Raw genomic sequence first — 18,868 nt, forward strand, 5'->3', positions numbered from 1 at the left:
GAGATTCTCATCCTCATTGTCTGGTGCACACAGAACAACTTGAAGCAACTTAGCTCAGGGTCTAAGAGCGGTGTCTGGCTGGAAGGAGGGTGGTCTTTGGAAGAGATCTCCTGGGAGGTTAGGAATCACCTGCTTGGAGCTGACTGTAAAGACGGGTGAACATCCTTATCCACTCAAAGTGCGGTTTGAATTTCTTGTAGCTGTTGTCTAGGTCAAGGGCGGGGAATCTTAGCTTCCCCTACTCATCCCACCAACCTAAAATAGTGGGTGTTTCCGACAAAGAACCTGCATTGCAGTGTAACGTTTATGTTGAGCAGACAACACACCAGTGGGCAGTTCTTACACAAACGGGAAATACTAAATTCTCTGGGCAGCTGAAGACTGAGCCAGGCCTCTCAGCTTTGGCTTTCTCTCTGCTGTTTTCCCTAACCGTCCAGCAGTGTTTTGGAAACCCAGTGTAATCTACATTCCCATCAGGTGACATTGTTTAATCTAACATTCCCCCTTTCACATGTGACAATAGCTCCAGGGACACCCAGGCTCAGGCTTTGAACTTTTCTGGTAGAAAGGGCGCTTCCAACTCCATAGACTTTCTTTGGAGTCTCTTCCAGGTATGCCTGTCTGAACCCGCAACTGATTGCTGCCTCCAGGGAGGGGCCCACCGCGGAGAGTCATTGACCTTGGCTGAAAGAAATCTAGTCTAGTCATGGAGTTAGGCAGCATAGTCCAAAGCTGTGAAAGTTACTTCAAATGATACTTTGTTTGAAGCACTAAAGGAAGACCAGTGCTTGACAGGAATACACATGTTTCCAAATGTTTTGACAACTTGAAACTAGAACCTTTCACCAAAGAAGGTTGCAAAGTATTTTTAAAGATAGTAACAGAAAATCAGAATTTCAAGATATTTGTTAGAATTAAAAGAAAGGCTGCCTCTTCCGCCCCAGGTTTCTGAAAGACTCAGGAAGGTCACCGCAGTGTTTTTAAAATCCTCTGCGCTCCCGCAGTCACATTTGGACATTATTGGACAGCCAAACTGTACTTCAGAAATCGCTTTCACGTGCCACACGCATGCAGAAAGTAGAGGATTATAACTCCCGTGGATACCACACCGCCGTGCACACTTTGTGAACATTCATTCCGTCTAAGGCTTTATTTTCGGGCAATGAGAACTGACCGATCAAACCTTCCCAATAGACCCAACAGACAAGTCGCACACTTGGGCACACAAACTTCAATTACAGCTTTGCGTTTTCACCAAACCCCTCTCGCCGTGTGCGCGCTTCCCCAGCGCGGTGCTCCGGGTCCCATCCTAGAACTTGCTCACAGTAGACGAAGCACCTTTCCAGGTACGCTTCGGAACGGGCGTGTTTACGCGCACCGGAGTGTGCGGCGCTTGGCACGCGGAGTCCATGCGGAGCCCGCGCCGAGATCCCGCACCTGCCGGTCGCCTCCGGGGTTCCAGCGGCCCGGGCTCGCAGAATTGCTCCGGGCGAAGGGACCCGAGCGCCACCCAGGCCGCGGGACAGCCCGGGCTGCGGGCTCTGGAACGAATGCGCGGCGAGCCCAGCCCCCATCGCCGCCAGCGAGCGAGGGAGGCTGGGTGGAGGGAGAGCGGAGAGAGTGAGGAAGCCGAGTGTGGAACGACTAGCCGGCCGCCACCCCCACTGCCGCGCTGCCTCCGTCGCGGCCCCGCCCCTCCGGCGGCCCCTCCCCCACCCCGTGCTCCTCCTTCCATCTCCCCCCTCCCCGTCGAGGTTCCCCTCCCCCTCTCAGGCTCCCGCTCCCTTCCCCCTCGCCTCTCTTGCTCAGGGCTCCCTTCCCCCTCCACGGTCTCTTTCCACCCCTCCTCCAGGCTCCCCTCCCCCGCGCATCTCTCCTTCTCTTGCTCCACCAGGCTCCCTCCCCCTCCCGGTTCCTCCTCCTTCCTCCCCTCCCCCTCCAGGCGCCCCTCCCTCGTCTCTCCCTCCCCCTCCTCAGGTCCTCCTCCCCCCCCTCAGCCCCCTCCCCCTCCTCGCTCCTCCTCCCTCCCCGCTGCGCCCGGCGCAGGCCCCAGGTTTGTTTTGCTGTGCGGCCGCCGCCGCCGCCGCGGGCCCGGAGCTCATTTGTGCCTGGCTGGTCCCCGCGCTCCCCGGTGCCGAGCCGGAGCCGTTGGCCGCTCGCGCGCTTGGCTCTCTCCCTTAGTAACAGCTCCCCTCCTGCCTCGGTGCTGCGCCCTGCCCCCGCGCCCCTCCCCCGCCGGACCCGCCGCCCGGCTGTCAGCGCCCGCACCCCAGGGCGCCTCGGGGTGCCGACGGCGGCCAGGAGGGGCGCCGCGCGTCCTGGAGGGACAGCGTCGCCAAGCAGGTGAGCGCGGCCCGGGGCGGCAGGCGCCGCGAACTTGGCCTGGGCGCGGGGAGGGGCGGCTGCGCTCACGTGCTGCCCCCGGGTCGGGGGGTGGCCCTGCTGCGGAGGCGCTGGGCCCGGGCGAGCGGGGGCGCAGGCTGGATGCGGGGCCGCAGCCGCCCCATGCTTTGCATAGCGGGGAGCCAGCCAGGCTCGGGATGGTGCCGGTCCGCGCTTGGGCGCGGGGCTGCAGTCGCCCGGTCGCGCACCCTCGGGCTGTGCCGCGCGGAGACCCCGGGTGGCGGCGGGGACCGCGGGCGGCTGTTGGGGCGCGGGCGGGGGAGGGGCGCGGCCCGGTCTCGCTCACTCAGGACGCGCGTGTGGGCACCTTGTGCCTGTGGCCTCTCCACAAGGAGGCCCTGGCCACAGCCTCGGTAAAGTTGGGTCAGAAGTGTATACAGTTGGCAAACTTATTGCCAGCTTCCTGGTAAGTTTCGGGGTGGCACACAAGTCACATTATCTTTTGACAGTATAGAGGCCACGTTGTGAGTGTTTGCTGGGTGACTTCCTCTTTGCAACCGATGTCTTTTATTTTTTGGAAACAGGGGCAGACTTTCATTTAAGTGTAATTCCATGTTGAAAGGCAGCTCGAGGAGAATCATGCATGTGTTAGAGTGTTCGGTAATTTTGGAAGTTCTCAATTTAGGTTGTGAAAATGGTCTGTTCTGTAACATTTGGGTTGGGTGGCTTTTAAGAAACGCTCTCTTTGTTAGGTTACCCAACACTGAAAATAATTTGGTGATCACCCAGAAGTGTTGGAACGGAGCTAAACATTACATTTCTTTAAGAGTCTGGAGTTTTCTTAAAACCTTGGACTTCACTCGCCCCAGGGTGAAGGATTTCTCTACTTATACCATTTACAGTTAATTAGGGAAGTTTACTGTTGGCTTTCTTGTTTTCCCATAGAAGAACCTTATGCTGGTCTAAACACGTTAATAAAGTACAGTGGGTGAAATGATGTGTTATTTCCAGTTTGAATCTTGATATTGAAAGCTCCCCCACCAGTGTAAAAGGAAGCTCCTCGCTGGGGGTAATAATACAAGGCCCTATCTTACTGATTTAACTTAGCTAAAATGCTTTGCAGTATCTCGATGGCCCATTGAAGGTAGTGAATGAGTTTTGGGTTTCCCTGTGTGATTCACATTCAGTTTTGTTAAATAAGACCCAAGCTTATTGGAGCACTTCAGTAATCCTGACTTCCTGGGACTGTATGTTCTCACCACTTTAATAAGTTTATAGTCTAGGGAAGTAGGGCATCTTTATCTGCACAAAAACACTGTGTATCGGTTGGATTGAATCGTGGGAGTTAATGGCAAACTTCCCAAATTATCACTGAGAGTTCTAGAAACAGTTGGCATTTAGCTATGGGGGAGGGGCAGTAGGTCGCAAGCGTGCCTGAAAGGAGTTGGGCAGGTCCTGCGTGCCCTTCTCAGAGGAGAAGCTTAAGTAGAGGTTTTTCTTCTGCTTTGAATATTTCTCTTTTAGTTTTGCTGTCTTGCATGGCACGAAGTCAGTAATCACAAACATTAAACACTCAAATTACTTTTCGTCTTTCCTCTCGTTTGAAGAGTCAGATCTTTAGAATTTAGGACAAACGCTAATCCTGTGAGGGAAGAAAGTATGTGTAAAAAGCTAAGCAACTTAATTAACTTGTTAATGACTTCAAAATTCTTGCACTTCACCCTCTCTTTGAAGCACACTTCTAATCTGTACATGTTAACATAGGAGACTCTGGTGGTAAATGGAGTGGTTCTTTTTTTGGGGGGGGGGAGAGCAATATTGGGAACTGAGCCTAGAGCCTCACTCATGTTGGGCAAGTGCTCTACCACTGAGTTACTGCTCAACCTTGAGATTATATTTTGTATTGACTTGTTGAGGAAGGTTAAAACATTTTCACTTTTTACACAAACCCAAAGAACCTCTTTTGATACTTGTAGTCTCTGTCTAATTAAGGTTTTTGCAAGACTTGATTATCATAATACCTGTCTGCCAAGAGAACCAGAAATAACTGCTTCCTGTGAAACTGGTAAGCTTTCAAGCTAGTGAGCAGGAAGGATAGCTTCTGCTTTATGAACATGGGGTCTCTGATGAAAAGGTTGTGACCCAGGGACCTTTGGAACTTGAACCTGTTGAGTAAATGTGCTAGTTGATGAAGTAGAACTGCTGTGTGGTCTCCACGCAGTTTCTCTTTCAGGATGGTTACTGTGGACATTGACTGAGCCCATGTAGATGGAGTTGAAACAATTTGTTAGATTTGATACTTACTTAAAAACAGGGAAATGCTTTGGAACCCAGGGGAGAGAGATGGCAGAAACATTGGCTCTGCGTCCAGCTGTTTTTCCAGTACATGTGAATTTGACTCATTTTCAGAAATTTATACAGTGTACATCCCTGAAGTGGGAAGAGGAAAGCAGTGAGCAGGAGACATGTATGTGTTGTCCTCAGACCTTCCCCTGGGGCTGTGTAGGGAGAAGTCCTTCGCTTTGCCTGTTGAACTGCCACCAAAGGAGGCCTGTGATGATGGTCAGGAGGTCTGGCTACTGCCTGTGGCATCCTACTTAGTAAGAGTATAGTTTATTGCCCTTTTACCAGAGAGCCAGAGGACAGGGATTCCTCCTGAGCCACCTCCAGGAAGGTGTGAGGCTCTGCCTGTCCTTCAGGTGCGCAGACTGATCTGTGGTCAGTCTGTAGTGTTGGCTTTCTCTGAAATGAGATGGAAAGGTGCTCCAAGGTATTTGTTATTTGGCTTTGAAGAGGCCTCCACCCAGGTCTTTCTGACCCTTGGACATGCTTTTTCTAGATGACTGTTTATGACACCTTTTCCTGCTGCTTTGCTACACTTGGATTTCTGGTTTCCTGACAGACTTCTTGTTTCTACCTGGTGGACTGTGAGTTAACCTCTGTCAGGTCATGGCATGGGTGAATGAATAGTCTAGGAGTCCTGGCATCACGCTTAAGCCTTCTAATTGCTGAGGTGTCGTGTCTTGTCGGTTACTGGTTTTCCTAAGATTAAGGGTAGCCTCCAAATACTGGTGTCAGAGGAGAATATTAAGAGTGGAAAGCGGAGTGTGGTCAACAGTCCACACAAGTGACTCAAAACTCTGAAAGAAAATTCCCGCATGTTGTGTTGGAGTGGTCTGAGCAAGGGTGCTTTTGTTAACTACTCTGTTTCTGTCCCTCTCAGATGGTGCCCTCGGGGGTAGTACTTATGCCTTCTGTTTTCCCCTTGCATCAGAGAGTTGAGACAATGGAGCTGGTAGATGTGTAGTGTTCAGAACAGTGTTTGTCATGCCATGCATTGCCAGAGTGTCAGACTGCTTTGGGTTGGGAGATGGCTTCTTTGGATTATGTTTTACATCTTGTTACTCCTTTCCGCGGGGGCATAATGCCATGAAAAGCATTGGCAGGTCTGTTTCCGGAGTTCCTGGGCAACATTTCTTGAAATGAACAGCATAATTTATTTATTCTCAAAGTTGTGCTTGATGCTTGCTCAGGAAGAATTAGACTGTACTGTCAACATTTCCATTTTCTTGGTTGGTGTGGTCACTGCGTGGTGGAGTGGGGGCGGGAGTGGGATGTGGTGGGGTGGGATACAGGGATGGTCCCATGCCTCGTTTACTGTCTCTTCTGACAGTTGTTGTTAGGCTTCAAATCTGTGGACCACTGAGAACAGTTTTCAAGTTTTTAAATAAAAAGGAACTCTTGAAGCGGAGTTCAGCAGGACTTGTCAATGTGTATTATAGGTAGTTGTTTTTCTGCCATCTATCCTTGGCTGGATGTGAGTCTGCACTCCATGTCTAAAGGCGCCAAGACAGCTTTACTCAGGAATACTTGTTCAGGTCTTAGGACTGAGCGGTACTAGTGCTGTGTTGTCAAGTGTCTGTGTGTCAGAGCTCTACGGGTGCTTTGACAAGTCCTTGTGACAGTATGAGCAGCTGGTACCCTAAATTTAACTGAGGAACAGTGGCTCAGGTGGTGAGCGGCAAGAGCAGTGCCTCTGGGGCCAGCGTCTTCTGGCATGGAGTCTACAGGAAGTCCATGGATGTGGGAGAGTTTGGGTTTGGTCTTTGCGTTACTGTTCCTGTTTTTCTGAACAGATTTGTTCTCTTATCTACTGTAACTGCTGACAGTGTTAATTGTTGAACTGATTTTCATCAGTTAGGTCCCCCTGGAAAACTCAAAATGATTGCCTCTTGCCCACTGTCCAAGGTCACCAGCTTCAGCCTGGCTTTTAGGACTCTTTGTGACCTGTTCCACTTTCTCATGCTCCTCTCCGGTGCCTCTCAGATCCTGTAGCCCTGTCCCTGGTACCACTGTGATTTTTCCTCACCCTTTCTTTCCCTTGGCATTTTTGTCTAGTTTTAGCTCCATGTCTTGAGAAGTGTCTTGCACATGACATGTTCTCTGATTCCATTGCATTTAATGCATGTAGTAGCCCCTTCCCTCTCTTGGCTTTCTTTGTGGATATAGGCCATGTTGTTGCCTCTGAGGGGAAGATGTGTTTTCCTTGGAGAATTTGTTGAAGTGCTTGATTATTGTATCATGAGCTCAAATATTATTTTCATAATGGGTTGTAAAAATGGGTTGTTTCTCTAGGGCCTGTGTTAGAATGAGCACTGACATCCCTGCCTGTGCATTGATGCAGTACAGTCTTCTTTCTGACGTAGACTTCCCAAGCAGAGGAGTATTGTGGACATGGGCCTGTTCTGTCATCCCAATTTTTATGCTGGGAGTGGACAAGGGAGAAAACTTGGTTCATTTTTTAATGTTCAATGAAAGTGGGTAGGTTTGTGTCCTGTGCTCTAGACGGTTTCTCTGTGTAGCTCTGACTGTCCTGGAATTTGCTCTGTAGACCAGGCTAGCCTTGAATTCAGCCTTGAACTACTGCCTCCAAAGTGACAGAGATCAAAGGTGTGCACTGCCCCCGCCTGGCTAGGTTTGTCCTTTGACCTGGAATTAGCTGCAGTATTAAGGGAGAATGTAACTCTCCTTAGGAATTGTGTCACCTAATCAACTTCATCCCATTGCACATGCTGCCTGCTTCTTATCTGAAGTGCTCAGGACCTGAAGTGTTTTGGACTTATTTTTTCCATTCAGGTTTTTGCATGTGCATCATGGGATCTTGGCCGTGGAATCCAAGTCTGAAGCTGAAGGTCATTTTGTTTCCTTGTAGCAAGCACAGCATAAAGTGATGTCATGCTTTATTTAGTGTTGACTGTTTTGTTAGTGTCTTGTCACCTGAGGTCGGGGTGGAATTTGTGTTTGGGTCTGGTTGATGCTTAAACATTTTTGGATTTTTGGAGCATTTCAGACTGTGGTCTTTCTAATTAGGGATGTTCAATCTGCCTATCTGCCAGGTATGATACTTAAAAGTTTGGGGTTTGTGTATTGAGACAGGATCTCATGTTCAAGTAGCCCAGGTTTCCTATGAACTGAGCAGAGCTGAAGCTGGTCTTCATCTGTTTTCTACTTCTGCATTGTTACTATGTGAAGTATGCTACTCTGGCTGTTGCTTCCTTTAAACATGTACAGGACTTGGCTTTCCAGATGCTTTTTATTTCTCTGGTATGTATATGTGTATTTTGGAAAGGTGTCTAGCCTCGTCTGATCAGGAGCTTGCTGTAGTCCTGCCTCTGCCTCCTGAGTGGCACTACCACACCTTACTAGCACTTAATAGTTTTCTCTTGGCTTTTCTTTTAACACAGGCTTTCCTTAGCCATGTACCTAAATAAAAGTGTGTTATTAGCTTTCTTTGGTTATATTATTCTCATGAACACTAACACTGGACCTTGATCTGCACCACCATTTTTAACATACTAGCATTTAAGGTAAGTCTGTCCATGCAGGGAATGTGTGTGTCATCTACCAGAAGACCCTTGTCTTCTCCATCTTCTCTCTGAAGCTTTTTATGACACAATGGTGCTGTACTCCTTCTAACCCACCAGGGTAATTAACTCTAAAGCCAATGGATTTGGTGTTATGTCCTTTCAAAATGTCTAATTTAGACTTTAAAAATGTGTGCTTTCCAGCATGATTTTGAGTGAATAAAACGAGTCGAGCACTGCTTGGAAACTGTAGCTCAGAATGTGCACACAGTATGCGTGGCCTCGAGTGCAGAGAGCCCAGAGGAAGGAAGAAACTGCAGAGGAACTCGGGGAGGACTGGCTGAGTGGGCACCAGACGGTGGGACTGTAGAGTCTGCCCCTTGTATGTGGCCTCCCCCCCTCCCCCGCCCTGTGTTTCCTTATGGAGATAGATCTTAAAAGCCAGGAGAAAACTTGGTGAAGTCAGAGATGATCATTCCAGCATACTTAATATTTTCTTCCTGTGGTTTAGAGAAAGTGTGTTGCTGTTCTGTTGGACCTTGAACTCCTAATCCCCCAACCTCAGCCTCCTGACTACATGGGACACAGATGTGTCCACCAGGTCTGGCTTGAGTAATGATGTGAAACTACTCTGGATGTTTAAACTTGTCCCCCCTCCTACATACTCATGTAACCCAGACTGACTGTGAACTCTGATCTTCCTGCTCTGTCTCCCAAATGCTGGGATTGTAGGTTGAGACACTGTAACCGGTTCCTTTCCTATGTAGTTCGAAAAGTTAATGAATGCAGTGAATTTTACTTTTTAGGAATTAGATATTAATCTACTTAATTTTTTTTCCTCCTCTCTGATCTGAGTTCCACGTAGTCCTGGGATGGCCTCTTTCTGTATGCCCAGTGCAAGATGATCTTGGCTGCTACCTCTTAAATGCTGGGGTTTCAAGAGAGCATTGACTGGTCTGTTCATGTACCACATGCTCCCCCCCACTCCCCACCCGGCTTCATGGTCAATAACCTAGCACTTGGGGTCTTTTTTATTTTTTTTCTTGGAGGTCAAAGGTATTAGTGGTTTCTACTCTACGCTCTAGCAGTTAGAGCGTGTGAGGAGGCAGGGACTCTTTAGAAGGTTTACAGATGTGTGGTTCCCTTATTGCTGTGTTTACTTAAATGTGGCAGCATTTTACCATGGATCCAGTGCTAAGCCAAGACTTACCTTAGTTTTTAATTAGAACTATTAATATTTTTTATATTTATGATGTGTGCACTCCCACAGCTACAGCATGCCTGTGGAGGTTGACTTCTGGGTCTCAGTTCTCCTTCCTTCCCTCCTGGTGAGTCTGGGTGTTGGATTCAGGGCTTCAGGCATGGAGGCTGTGCCTGTTTCCCTGTGAGGAATCTTTCCAGCCCTTTTATTTCTTCTTGCCAGGGATTGAACCCAACAGATGATTAACACCCCTGCCCCCAAACTATGGTTACAGAGGGTAAATCATTTAGTTTCTGTTAATTTGTATCAAGGTAATTAACTGAAATACTACCTGAGGTTTTCTCACTCATCAACTAGTGATCGAGTTAGTATGCTCAGGATGTCACTTCCGGGTTGAGATATCAAGTCTGTCAATTAAAAACATTAAACGTTTCTTTTGTTTTGTTTCAGAGACAACTCAGTGGGTCTTGTTATATAGCTGGTGTTGGTGTCTTGAGCTGCTTGGCTCTTCTGTTTCCCAAATGCTGGGGTTGTAGGCATGTGTTAGCATGCCCAACTCAGTCTTTACCTGCATGTATATTTATTTTAGTTATTGGAAGTTAGAGGACAATCTGTGTGTGCCCGGAGAATTGAATTCAGATCTTTCAGGTTGGTAGTGTCCTGTTGAACTATCTTGCCAGCCCTTAGTTAAGCTTTTTTTTTTTTTTAAATAAGGTTTTCTTTTTTTTTAAAGATTTATTTATTATATATGAGTACACTGTAGCTGTCTTCAGACACACCAGAAGAGGACATCAGATCCCATTACAGATGGTTGTGAGCCACCATGTGGTTGCTGGGAATTGAACTCAGGACCTCAGGAAGAGCAGTCAGTGTTCTTAACTGCTGAGCTACCTCTTCAGCCCAGTTAAGCATTTTTTAATGTTCTAGGCTGATAGTAGCTGTCTTTATTTCCAGGAACGGAGGCAGAGGGATGTGGATCTCTTAAGTTCAAAGTTAGTCTGGTTAAAGCCAGTGAGACTTTGTCTTAAAAAAAAAGGGTAGAAGAAAATTTGGATAATTAGAAGAGGGAAGAGCCAGGCATGGTAGGTCAGGACTATAATTTCCAAACTCAGTAGGCGCAGGCAGGGGGATTGTTGCCTGTTCAAGGCTAATCCTGGGTTGTACGGCAAACCGGCAAACCTTTAAGGAGACAGATGTGTTATTTTATCCCACCTTTCCTCTCAGATCTGAAAGAGCTAGATCCATTCATTTCTTGTAGCATGACAGCATTCATTGACAGAGTGTTATATGATGAAATGTGTTGGAATATTTTTGTTGTTGGGCCTTTTTTGTTTGTTTTTGTTTTTGTTTTTGAGACAGGGTCTTAACTATATACAACTCTGGTTAACCTGGAATTTGTTGTGTTGACCAGGCTGGCCTTGAACTCACAGAAATCCACCGGTCTCTGCCTCACAGATGCTGAACGAAGGTCTGTGCCACCACAACACATGTTGGTATTTATTGTAGCTGGGTCTTTTTTAAAGTTGATAAAGAGAAATAGTTGTCCAGCAAGACCTCAGTGTTCTTATTTCAAAGGCACTACTTTGTCAGAGGTTTGGTAATCAGGTGAAACCCGATTCTCGTCGGCTGGTAGTTGGTTTTAGTATTGTGGTAATCTTTGGTTTGGTAGGATTGTGTTACTGTGTGGATTCTGCCTGGATCTTATATAACATAGGGACTGTATTGACTCCATGGAAACATTAGATTTCTATTCTGCTTTTGGTTGCTGTTGCTATCACTTAGAGCTGTGTCACTTGTACTTACCCATTAGTAATGTAGACTGCTGACGCAGGGGCTGGCTTCCCAGTTATTGTGTTCCTCATTTTCAGCCCCAGCTGGAGTAACTTGAATACATGCTAAAGACTGCTGCACTGACAAGATGTATGTCAGCCTTCCTAAGGCCGAGCCCTCTCTCAGCGGTAACTGGAGACTGGACAGGGTCTGTTGGGATTGGCAGCAGACTTTACTCTAGCATGTTCCCGGCTCCAGGAAGTGCTGGCTTGATTCCTGCCCCTCCTATTTATCTGTGGATGGTTTGTGAGATCACGTGACGATTCCAGTTGGTTTGCACATCTGGAAGTGGAAGTAAAGGATAGCTTTGTTCACGGATTGGCTGTGAGGGCTGAAATGAGGATGCTTGTAAAGGAGTCAGTGTGGGGCTGGCAAGGAGGAGGTCTCTGTGCTGGCTGCTGCCTCATGCCCTAACATTAAAAGAGATGTTTTTAAAATATGATGTGTCTGTGCTGAGTGTGGGTTTGTGCATGTGAGTACAGTGTCCTCTGAGGCTGGGGAAGGGTGTCTTAGCTGTAGTCACACGTGGTTGTGAGATGCCTGATGTGGGTGCTGAAGGCTGAACTCCCGGTTCTCAGCAAACTGTCTCCACTGCCTGCTGGCCTTTGTATGGGAAGTAGCAATGTAGCTAAGAAGATTGGGCAGCGTAGAGTTTTTCTGTGTTTAAAATATGTAGGTATTTTTGGTGTTGATCTCCCCACCCCCCCCCGCCTACCAGGTAGGTTTCTGGTAGCCCAGTTTGGCAAATTGTTATGCAGTAGATACCTTGATACGCCTTGCCAAGTGCGGAGCTTATAGGAATCTGAAACCATGTTTGTCCCAGACACCCTGCTTTATGTTGTGTTTGCTAACACTGATGCTTCAAGAGGAAAGTTGCTAACGTAGTAGATAAGTTGCACATTTTCTCCACACCTGGGTCAGTCATTTCCCATGTATATGTAAATGCCATGAAAAACTATGATGTCATCGATTTTCATTCAACACTGGGCGAAAGAAACAATGCTGTTTGTTTTCGCAGAAGTAACTGAAATAAAGCACACGGGTTGTTGGTGCGGGGGAGCTGGGCTACAGTCATTTTCTGTACTTCTGTTTGTTTGTCCCCCTCCCCCAGGTTTGGTTATATTTTCCCCCTGTATCTCCATCTCTTACCTCACTTCCCAACTTCATGTTTATTTGCTCGTGCTCCCCCCTCCCTCTTTCTCTCTCAAGTCACCTTTTTTTTTTTTTTCTTACCCTAATTAGTCCAATTTCTGCTGCTCATATACACATTGGTGTGGGGTCGGCCAGTGGAGCATTGCTGATCTACCCTTAGATAAAACTGGCTCTCCCTCTCCCAGAAGCCATCAACTGTCATTATCAGCTGAGTTAGGGGTGGGGGCTAGTTAGCCCCTCTCCCTTCTATACTGGAATGTTGACTGGTCTTGATAATTATGCAAGTCTTACACAGGCAGCCACAGCAGCGGAGAATTTGTGAGGGCATCAGTCCTCTCGTGTTTAGAGACACCGTTTAGTATAGTCCTGCTGAACCTCTGGTTCTCGCAGTCTTTCCCTACCCACTCATTCTTGATGCTCCCTGAACTTTGGGGACCCATAGATGGCTGAATACTCCACAGATCTGTATTCTGACCATTCATGTAATAACTATCCTCCTCTGCGCAAAGATGCTGTCTCCTAAGGTCTGAGTGCTGCACTAATGTGTGGGTACGGATATTTATCTACAGCTAATTTGATATTATATTCATTTAGCAATGTAATAGTATTTTCACCCCTGGTTTAGAACTCTGTGAAGCCATGGGTTCTTGGCTAACCTTAGAGTGCCAGATAGAAGTTTCTTCCTGTGGAACTGGCCCTAGAACCAATTAAAGGAAAACAAGAAAAGAAAAAAGCCTTGGCTACCCCTGTAACATAATGTGTCACTACTGTACCTCTAGGCACATCCTAACCCCGCTAGTTATTACTACAGCTCATGGGTTCACAGTAAGACTGTTGAAGATGTTTCTTCTCCAGCAGCCTAGGTGACAACTGGCGGTACTATGACAGTGAGCAAGCAGGCAGAAGGCTCCCAGTCACCAGCTTCATTTCTCCATGGCCTATGACCATTCTTTTTAAACCTATAAATTGATTATAATATTTAATACTATTATTAATTCAGTGAAGTTGGGAACTGTGGATTTGAGATAATATAGAATATACTTTTCGATGTTTATGAGTTTAGAATCAGTATTCAGGATAGGAAGAAAGAAAGTTGACATTCTGAACTCAGACAAATCAATTATGATCATATTTATTGTTCCATGCCCTTGACGTTCTTCTGTAGCTCAGGCTAGTCCTGAGCTCATCTTCTTACCTCAGCCTCTTCAGTGTTGTTATCATAGGTGGGTCAGTGTGCCTGGCTTTTTCCTTAAGTCTTGTGTTGGGGTTTGTGAGCCGTCACTTTTTTCTAGACCAGATGTCTGCAGACACGTCCTTGACGCAGTTGTCTGTTTGTGACCAGGTAGGGCCTTCCTGAGGACACTTGTCTTACCAGTGTTTCACCAGGAGCTCCTGGTGAAGTACAAACTGCACTCTGTTCCTACTGAATTGGTGAGGCTTTCCGAATGGTGTGTGCGGTTTCTGGTCCTTCCAGACCCTTGTCTCTCTGAAGGCCGTATAAGCCCAGAAAAGAGGGTGGCCTAGCAGTTGGACTCATTGTGTTCAAAGTATAAGATTATCCGGATCTGCTCGGGTGTCTGGTTTTGTAGGTTGGGCCACCTCTAGAATCTTTTTTGGGAGGTGAGGGGTTAGGATAAGCTGTTAAAACAAGAAATATTCCCAAAACTGAGGTAAAGAAGACTTGGACCTGAGGTTAGTAGTTATAGCTGATTGAGTCATTGTCTGGTCTTCCATGTTGGTTCCCTGTTCTTTGTAATCTGGTTCCCTGCTAAACCATTTCTCTTTGGTTCTGGTCTTTTTGTGAGCTCTTGGAGCACCATATACCTTAGGTGGCCCACCCTTTCAATGTGGTGTACATGTAGGGCTTTGAGGCTGTGCAGTGCACAAATTATTAATTCTGTTTCCCGCTAGCTCTTGTCACTTGCTGTGTCATGGAAGGAACTTTCTTCTCTGATCTGTGTCGAATGATGGCAGAGTTCCTTCATTTCATGATTATGAGTTGCAACAAAACAGAAAGAAGAGAAAAGAGGATCAGAGTTGGGAGAAATAGAAGTAGCTCCCACAGTTGTGAGCTGGCCACATCCTTAGCTACTGACACAAACTTCCTAGATAATCCAAAACTTGGGCTCCTGGAGATGTGGGAGTAGAGGAATGTGTGGGGTGAGGAGCTAACTGAGCTGTCAGGATCTGGCGTTTTCAAATCATACGTCAGAAGGGAACATCTTGATTATTTCTTCAGAACCAGATCTGCATTTGAGGAAACAGGGCTTCCAGTCTACGAATGAACTAAAGTGATTGGCACAATACTTCATTGATATTTTCAAAGAATTAGAAATTCACCATTAATTTTAAATTAGGAAGGATATTGCAATGAGAAGTCTGTGCTGACACTTTGCCCTGGTGGAAGTCAGGAGGGATTAGTTCCTTTGGGCTCTTCCTTTTGTACCCTTTAGGTGGGTAATTGACCCCTTGTAGCTGCGCTCTGCTTGCTTGTGGATGTGCTTTTGAATTTCTCAGTCTCTTTCCTTTTTGGGTCAGCTCTTGTGCAGAGCAGGCTGTGGTGCTTCATGACTCCTTTGTCTTTCTCGGGTTCCTTTGTCAGATGATGAGTGTACTGTTATCTTTAAGTAAACATTATGATATTGGCCAGTGAGGTAAGTTTGCTTACCTCCAAGACTCATCGTAGCAGGAGTTGAGTCTGTAGGACTCACATGTTGAATGCGAGAAACAACTTCTTGAAGTTGTCCTCTGACCTGCCCTTGTGCATGGTGGGCATGTGCATGGTGGGCAGCACTCCGTGCCCACATGCGCATATGACATCACACTTACGTGTACATGCTGTAACTTAATGGCCGAGGTGTGAAGCTGCCTGAGGGGTGAGTTGTCATGTGGGTAGTAGGATGGACGCTGCTGAGTTCAGGAATAAAGGAAAGCTTGGACTCCTTTACTTTACTCACTTCCTTTCCTTGCAAAATACTGCATATTTGTCATGGGTTTAAGTAGAGTGGAAACTTGAGGACAAGCTCAAAAGAATGGTTCAGGGTGTGGAAAACAGGGAAGTTCTATGGCGTTAAGGAGACAGCTGCTCTGGCTTCTGCACCCCCCCTCCTCGTTCTTATTTTGCCTGAGGAGGAACAGTAGAGCAACTCAGGAGGTTACTAAATTCTTCCTTTTCAGGGGTACACCCTCCCCCCTTTTCATTTTTGGGAGAGAGCCCCGTACTATAGTCCTCCTGGCCTGGAAAATGATACGTAGACTAGTTTGGCCTTACATTTGCAGTTAAGCCCCTGTCTTAGCATCGGCCTCCCTGGTGCTAGAGTGACTCTAAGGGACCCAGGCTTTTGTCTTACTGCAGTTCTGATATTCTGTTCAAGTCTTGTCCAGCAGTCAAACAGTGGTTTTTGTTTTTCTACCTGAAATTAAACATTTTTCTCCTGAGAAATTAGCCACTAAAATTTTTACTAGTGCTTTGATTTGGATTGTTAATTTTGGTAATGTTTGTTTTAAAGTTGTGTAAGGGTCCATGATTCGCTAAAGAATGATACCCTGAACTCTCTATAGTATGTAAATGCAGAGTGTTTTTTTTTTTTTTTTTTTTCCTACAGAAGTCCAGCATGCTGGGCTCTCCCATTACCAGAATAGAGCTTTTCTGCCTGATTTTTAAAGCACATTAGGGCATTCCGGGTTTGGTGACCCTTATGTTAATCTGTTGGGTCCCATCTCTAAGGACATTCTCTTGGGGGCTGTGGGGGCTGTAAACTTGCTGGGGGAAGTCTGGAAACTGCTGCTGACCCATTGTCCTTGCCTCGGGCCAGGTGGTAGGGCAGCTTCTGAGGCCTGGGGTTGCCTGGAATTGCCCAGTTCTTGGATACAAATGTAGGCCTAGCCTCCTGAACTGCCAGTTTGAAGCCTGTCATGGAATCAGCCTAGTCTCCTTAGTTGTATGGGTTTTGAGTGCCCCATTTTTCTGTTTTAAATTCCTGTTGTCTTCAGCATTTGATTTTACGTAAATTGAAATTTTCCACCAGTCGGAGTTTGTTGAGAATATGTAGCAGAAACACCTTCATGTGCTGCTGTGTGGCACTGTGGAGATGTTTGTTGACATTTGTTGCCTTCCTTTTCTATTTCCTCAAACTGGCCACAGTTTGTAATCTCAATAAGGCAGAGTCAGGAGGAGGATTGCAACCAGGAGCTAACCTGGTCTACTTAGTTAGTCCCGGATAGCCAGGACTACATGGTGAGATTTGGTCCCAGAAATTGAACCAACAAACAGAAAGGCTGAGTATGGTGGTCTGGTGGTCTGCACCTGTAATGCTAACACTTTGAAGGTGGAAGCAGGAGGATCAGAACTTCAAGGCTAGCTTTGGCTACAGAGCAAGCCTGGGCTATGTAAGACTATGGCACACAAAAGAACACTAAGACCACCATCACCACCACCACCACCAAAAATGTAATGAGAATAAAACACAGTGAATAAAAGCAAAGTGGGGACAGTTATTATTTAGTATGCGAGGACTGACCTTTCCTGACTGCACATCTCACACTTCACAGTGACTTCCCCTCTGGCACTGCTGAATAACTCTGGCAGCTCCATACCCAGGGATGCTTTTGCTCCTGCCATAGCTGCTTTGTTCTTTGTATCAGGCTCTGCCCTGAGATAGGCATGCACACTGAAGTAGTGCTCGCCCCATGTGACGCTTAGGTTTCTTGTTACTATTACCATTTTACTATGAAAAACACAGTGTGAGTGTTTTCTTCTGCTGACACCTCCTCCTCCTATCTGCGTATTTAACCTGGATGAGAGCAGGCATGGGTTCTGATTCCCTTGTCACTCTCCCAGTATCTGGAATAGACTTGCAGGTGTTTAGTATTTTTAAGCCCATTAACTCTTTTTGACCCACTGATAACTTAGAGTGGATTTACTTTTATTATGGATATGTATCTTTAAGAAGCTGGCATTAGGGTGTGCTAGAGGAGATGAGATTACTTTGGTATTTACATAATGTTTGTAGCTAGTTCTCAGCAGCTACATCAATCTTAAAAAAATAGATAGTTGAAGAACTGATACCAAAATAGTTGTGCTAAGATACTAGATTTCAACAAGTTACGCTTCGTTTCTTTCAATCCAGATATGTCATCATTCAGTAATAGGAGGTGAGCTAAACCTCCCAGTTACATTGATGGAGGTTACTTCTAGCTACATTTACCTGGGAGGTGGTGGTGTTTAACTCTGATCTACTTCTAAAGTTGGCACTGAGTCATAATGTAGGCAAGTTGTGCTATGAAAGCCCAAAGCAAGTTCTCAAAAGGGTTGATTCAGGAAGGGGCCTCATTGACGTAGGGAATACAGCAGTCTTACTGAATTGCTCCCTTTGGGAAGTGTGCACGCTCGCTTGACTCACTGTACAGCCAGAACCAGACCTGAGTACCAGGAATGTCTTGACACAATAGTCTAGCTAGTTTTGCTCCGTCATAATAGCCTGTCCTTTATTGACTTTGAAGTGTAATGACAGTATCTGAATTTAAGGACTACTTTACTTTACCTGAGAATTCCCTGAAGGACTCTGAGCAGTGTAGCTTGAGAGGGATCCCACAGTGTATTAGAATTTGCGGCTCCCAAGTGCTGGAGGAGGTAAGCTTGGGTACAGACAGAGGTAGCCATTTATAGCTGGAAGGCTGGGCCTTGAGTCCACTCTCAATGTACTTAAGATTGCCATTTACTCAGAAGTGACATTTATCCCTTCGGCTCTGTCACCCAGCTTTTTCAAATGAACCTGTTTTTAAATGGAGACTGAGGGTTCTCTTTTGATAACATCTGTGATTTTCTTCAGTTCATCTAGGGAGTGGGATGCTGATGGAGTCTGTCCTCAGAAGAAGCGCCACAGTAGAAAGGGATGGCACTTAAGGCCATCACTTGGGGGAGGGGGAGGGCAGCAAGTTCTTTATACAAATATCGGGAACATTGTGGTTTCTGAGGAAGAAGATCTAATTAAGATTTATTCTAAGACTTTCCAGTCCACGGAGGGAGAGGCAGGCGGATCTCTCTCTGAGTTTGAGGCCAGCCTGGTCTATAGAGAGAGTTCCAGGTCTATAGAGAGAGACAACCAGGGCTACACAGAAAAGCCCTGTCTTGGAAATGTAAAAGACTTTTTCTGTTTATTTTATGGTATGTGCATGTATTTATTTTTATGTGTGCTTTTGTGCATGTGAGTGCAGCTGCTCATGGAGACCAGAGGCTTCAGTGCCTCTTCTGGAGCAGGAGTTAAGCTTCCTGTCTTGGGTTTTGGCAACCAGACTTGGGTTTTCTATATGAACAGTACATGCCCTTAACTGCTGAGCCATCTCTCCAGCCCTCGTTACTCTATATTTAAATAATCTCAGTGTATAATACATTTTAAGAAAATGCTCAGCTTACCAAAGTAAAATGAGTAGCTGTGTAAAATAAGCCTGCTGTGACCTAAGGCATTTAATTTCTTTC

General features: G+C 46.4%; 1 protein-coding gene across 2 annotated transcripts in view; it reads left to right on the forward strand.

Moving 5' to 3' along the window:
* The first annotated feature begins 2,044 nt into the window (after nt 1–2,044).
* Nucleotides 2,045–18,868, forward strand: part of Tbl1xr1 (TBL1X receptor 1) — a 139,788-nt gene continuing 122,964 nt past the window's right edge. The window contains exon 1 of one of the 2 annotated variants that reach the window (XM_032898602.1): nt 2,045–2,343. The gene's annotated coding sequence lies outside the window, so the exon portion shown is untranslated. Of the gene's footprint in view, nt 2,344–2,714; nt 2,810–18,868 lie in introns of those variants that run through there. The other variant, XM_032898603.1, reaches the window with a different exon arrangement.

Source organism: Rattus rattus, chromosome 3, assembly GCF_011064425.1.
Source record: "Rattus rattus isolate New Zealand chromosome 3, Rrattus_CSIRO_v1, whole genome shotgun sequence".
NCBI classification, from domain to species: domain Eukaryota; kingdom Metazoa; phylum Chordata; class Mammalia; order Rodentia; family Muridae; genus Rattus; species Rattus rattus.